Source organism: Saccostrea cucullata, unplaced genomic scaffold (assembly GCF_032062105.1).
Source record: "Saccostrea cucullata isolate Sc308-1 unplaced genomic scaffold, CSIRO_AGI_Scuc_v1 ctg21307, whole genome shotgun sequence".
In the NCBI taxonomy this organism is placed as follows: domain Eukaryota; kingdom Metazoa; phylum Mollusca; class Bivalvia; order Ostreida; family Ostreidae; genus Saccostrea; species Saccostrea cuccullata.
The window spans coordinates 50,824-56,467 of record NW_026933638.1 but is presented as its reverse complement, the minus strand read 5'-3'; the positions used below and the strand labels follow the sequence as shown (position 1 = coordinate 56,467).

Sequence of the window (5,644 nt, the reverse complement as noted above, 5' to 3'; positions counted from 1 at the left end):
GAACTTTATGTTCTCTCTAGGTCATTGTATCTCTGAAGAAAAGGATTCCGTAATGCTTGCAAGTTAAACTTGACATTGTCTTCAAGGCGTTGATACCAAGACAGCGCTGGTCCGCTCAAATGGAGGTGCAAAGCTGCACATCTGCGGTCGGTGGAAGTCAGCTTTATGCCATGTAGAATCAGATAACTGTCGGGTTCGTCTAAAAATTTATTTGGGTCCTCATGTGAGTGCCCGGAAAATTTCGTGATGTGGACGGCCTTTGAAAGATTGGCATCCATGTCAAATTTGCACGTGCAAAATCTATCACAGTAAAAGGAGGGAAATGAAGAAAATGTCACTCACAACGTTATGTTCTTTATAGGTTTTGATTCTCCACCATGTTCCGGATTTGCGATGGCACGAATATGATGAGGATTGTGGCCGTTGAAGGACCAAAGAATGTAAATCTTTACATTAAGAAAAACAACGCTTCTTCCATTTTATCCGGAAACTTTTATTATTAACATAAAAGAGAAAACCAATCCGGTCAAACATTCAATATCCGGAAATCTGGTTTGATAGAAAAAGACTGTCGTACAGTACAATATGCAACTGCATCAACAGTTTTTGACCCTGACCTTTCCTTTGACCTTGACTTCACTCTTCTTAAATAAGTGTTTAGCTCAGATTTGAACATACCATTCAAGATGGTGTTATCAAACTTGTTTCAAAGAAAGTGACTCTCATCAGCCACGTAGTGCATCTGGCACCCGATCACCTTCACCCATGCCATCTGGATGGTCAGAAAAAAGCGGAAAATTGTTTACTGGATTTTTTTGAAGAGGTCATCAAGCAACCAGTCAAAAATAAATGGCTCAAAATTGCAGGAAAAATGAAAGACATTGGATTTGATTATTCTTCTGAGCAGTGCCGTCTTAAAATCAAATCACTGAAAGAAAGACATGCCAGACTTTCGAAAAAGAGGTGTACATCAGGGGAGGGTGGAGCATAGGATGTCTTGGAAGATAAGATGAGTGAGACATTCTCTACTCTAGACTGCAAGCCCGTACATATCTCTGAACTTGGTAGGTAAAACTATAGAAACCTTTTTATAAAAATCTCTCATTCTGTCCATATCGAATAATAGCCAGTATTTCAAAATTTCATTTTTTGCCTGCCATCAAACTTGACACATGGTCTAACAAGACATGGGCAACATTTAATTAAATAGCTAGTGTACATATCATAAAACCCTGAAGTACCTTAGATTTGACAAGAATATACCAATTGCTTAAGCATAAAGGTATATATGTGGTGAGTAAACTCATAAGGTCAAAACAAATGTTTTTAATATGTTACTCGTGAGAATTTACTAAGGTAGACCAATACAAAAATTCGTTGTTACTTTATACATTTATTGACTTTTGATGAGTTCTACTCGTGACTATACAGACTTGGTCAGGAATTGGTTGACGAAGGCCGAGGTCAAAAAAGCTGTAACCAAATCTATGGTTGGTCAAGAGAGAAAACTTGAGGTAATCTCCCATAATGTCATTTGAGGTGAAGTATTTCTGAGGTACATTTCAGGAAAAGGTGTCTTGACCAATCAGAGAGCACTAATATTCCTGATCATCTAATAAATATTATTATCAATTCTATCATATTTTACTAGGTTTGATAACTTTATCTGCAAAGATTTTTTCAAGAACAATTTGCACACGCTTATTCAAAATTATGATGTCATAGCTTTGGCCTAAACCACATGCACTTTTTTGAAAGTAATTTCTTGACCCTCAGTATTATTATACTATGGTTCAAAAAAACTATTTCCAAAACAATTGCATGGGCCTAAACACATTCTTTTGAAAACAGTTACAAAGAAACACTTAGAAATATACACTTGTGCATATAATACTGTATTTTGTGAAACAATTTTGCAGGAATGGATATCTTCAACTTAAACATAAATTCGAAAACAAAACCACATTATGGTATAATACTGTGAGTAAATAAAACAAAAAGGAAAATAAAATAAATTGATATGATGGAAATTTTCAATGATTGCGAATCTACTGTATTTAAATTTTTATATACCTGCAACAAGTCTTGAAGGTTCACAATAATTAAATTCTGTCAAAGCCTTTATTCAAGGACAGTTTGGACTTTCAAAATTAATTCTTTTTCATGTGCAGATCACATGATATATATAAAATCATGTACATATATAAAGTACATTGTATCACTAAAATCTTTAAAAAAAATTAATGTTGCATACAATAAAGATACAGATTATAGCAACACTGAATAAAGATGCACACTTTGATAATGACAGGCATTCATTACAAAATTGGAAGCTGATTATGCACATGGTATGCCTGAAAACAAGCACTCTGACAAAGATGAACCATACACTTGTCACAGCCGTAAGAAGAAGGATATCTTTCCTCTTGCCTTCTTTTGCACACCATTTACACAATCCTAGGGGTCTATCCAACTTTATGCCCCGATGCTGACTTGAACCTGCTGCTGTAATTAGCTGTACTCCAGAATATCTTGGCTGCTTCCTGTTAGAAAAATCTGCAATAAGACTCATGGCAATATCAATATGAAGATCACCGAGAGAATAATGCTGTCTTGGTTTCACCACACCAGGGGTCATCTTCCAAAGTAGGAACGTGTTGACCAGGGCCACCTCCAGTATGAAATTCATAAAATACTTCCAGTACTTTCTTGACTGTCGACCAATTGGACACTTTGAACGGTACTACATGGTACGATCAACCCCATAGTAATTTTCCTGGTAAGCTGCAATAGCTGATGGTCGTTGTATTAGGATGACCTCCCCTCAAGGTACTCGGCGATGTGTTGGTCCATCCCCAAGTGGATTAGATGTGGTTGAAACAATATGAACCTATAAAATACATATGATTTATCAAATGGATGGATATATTTCTCAGTAAAATACAGTCAACAAATATTCACTTACTGGTTTGGCTTCTTTCCATGCTGTTGCAACCAAATCGTCATGTTGCTGTTGTTCCGCATCACCACGACCACTAAAAGTTGGGTTCCTAAGTTCATCTGGAAAGCCTTTACGATTTGTGTTGATAGTACCACAGGCATAAATACCATTAACTTAATAGTTAACCTAAAATTTTATACTCAGTTTCTTTTAAAGGTGTAAATTTAAAATTAATCTATCTCTAAACTTGTAAGTCTTTTAATTGTACAGAAATAATAGTCACAGAATTGTTTATAAACATTTAATTAATATTTTAATAAAAAAGAATTTCAAGGGCGATGGAACGATAACTCTCGTTTATGGATGCATTTTATTTACATAAAAATAATGAAGTGCTAAAAAATTATTATATTATCTTTGAAAAATATATATGTTAGCTTGAAACTGAGATTAATTAAAACTTGAAAAGAAAAAAATGGAACATTCTCAACATATTCCATACAGTAGACAAATGCTTACGTGTGTAGTATTTTGTCTTAATTAAATTAAGTTTATTTCTGAATGTCTTTTTGTGATATACTTGATTGTTCATAGTATTTTAATTACATAAAAGATTTTTTTAGATACAAAAGTTACAAGACAGTCTTATTTTATGAGGAAAGAAAACATTTTTAAGGATAATTTTTTAACGTTTACCCCAGCTCTCTTGAGACACATGATAAAAACAAGTAAATTTCTAATATTGAATGTACATTGTATATATATATAGTATTGATGAAGTCTCTCAAAGTGAATCCTTTTAGCTTTTCTTTGTTTGTGAGCTTTTCTTTGTTTGTGGACAGACAAAGAGGTCTTGTGATTGTCCATCATCGGAATTTACAGCCGATTCACTTTGAGAGTCGTCATCATGAAAATTATCAGAAAAAAAGTATTTATGATTTGTTGTTAGCTATTTAGTTGCTCTTCAATTTTCAATTTGAATTTCTTTTAGTTGTTTCTCTAAATCTCTTTTATTTTTGTTTTCCTCTTTTAGTTATTTTGTTTTCTTCTTTCAGATTATTGATTTCTTTTTCTACCAAATTTATCTTGAAATTGGTCATTTTGGATGCAGCTTTGCATTTTCTACCAACTTTTTTGATATCTACTATCCCTTCTTTCTTATTCCCATGCTCAATTTTGTGTAGCCCCCAAGTATTTGCAGCTCTATAGTTTTAAGGTAGTTTAGTGATTTTTTTTTAATTTCATCCATAATAACTGTAAAAAAGAAATAAAAATTAAGAAAGCTCATCCACACTTTTCAAGAGTTATGTCCCTTTTTACACTTCTGAAGAAAAAACAATAAATATTAATTATAAATGCTCTTAAACTCATTTTGATGTCTTATTCCCTGTAAGCTTCTTAAAAAAAGACAATCAACTATATTGGTCCTTGAACACATTAAACACATGCACATGGGCATGCATGTGCAACGATCAAGTCAACTTTTCTACACATTGCACACATGCACAAATATAGGTTTAACTTCAAATATAGAAGTAGTTTACAAGATCAAGTACCCAGGAAGAAAAATATATTATTCAATAATAAGAAGAAACAGAGTAAAAACAATGTGAATATCACTATAATTAATATTTAAACAGACAATATATGTACAAATGATACTGGTTTAATCGGGATTTTTTAAAAAATATTTCCAAAAACGTTTCGGTTCTGTGTCAGATTCATCCGAGTCTTGTAATGTAGAATTTAATATGATAGCCTTTTGAAATCGTTGTCGAATTTGTTAATTTAGATCATTTGTTGGATGGAGTCCATCAGCTAATTTTGAATATTAAAAACGTTTCCTGGTTCCAGCTCTTTTAATTGGGACGTTAACTTCTAAAGTTGCATGGATATATGGAGTAGAATAATTTGAAGTAGAATTCTTATTATATTTCGATTTTATTCTTGAATGTTTGCATTGATGATATTTTGCATTTCATGGTATTTGGTTTCCAATTTTAAATAAGTTGTATTTCCTAGTGATTTTCTAGTATTAATCTATTTTTCAACAATCATGGTAGGTACTGTTGTAAATATAAGTTTATTTCCGTTTTTCTCTATTGATTTTTTCATATGTTCAATGTGGTTAAAAATCTGGCATATTGAAATTTTCTTTTACAACAAATTCTTCATTATTTGTCTCCCTTTTGAAATTAGTAAAGTCATTAATTCCTGCATAAACATAAATGGTAATATTTTTGATTTCATTAATTACAAATTGCATGATAGTTTGTAGAATGGTGATCATCGTGACTCCTGGGAACGTTTTAATATTAACATTTTCAATGGACAGATTTTTTCCTCTGCTGTCCGCAAATATTTGTACGGATTCCATAATAGGGTTTAGTCCCTACTACCAACAACTATTAAAATTTAGATATAACTTGGGACATCAGTAGACATCAATAAGATACATAATTCTCTCCTCAAACTTGAGGTAACTTAACAGTTGGGCTTTTAATCTCATGAAAGTTGAGACTCCCCAGTTTTAACATCCTCTAGCTCTTTTTGTCTTTCAGCTAATCTCGTAATTTCAAATCTCTTTCTACCTCTAGCTTTGCACTTTCTCTCTGTGCCTGACTCTCTTCTCTCTCTTCTGCCCAACTCTCCTTCTTGAGCTCTCTCTCGGATTCCGGCTCCTGACGCCACATCTCGAGACAT

At 33.0% G+C, this 5,644-nt stretch overlaps 1 pseudogene; it reads right to left on the bottom strand.

The window, feature by feature from the left end:
* Positions 1–2,282: 2,282 nt before the first annotated feature.
* LOC134238778 (piggyBac transposable element-derived protein 4-like) lies at positions 2,283–5,644 on the bottom strand (annotated as a pseudogene).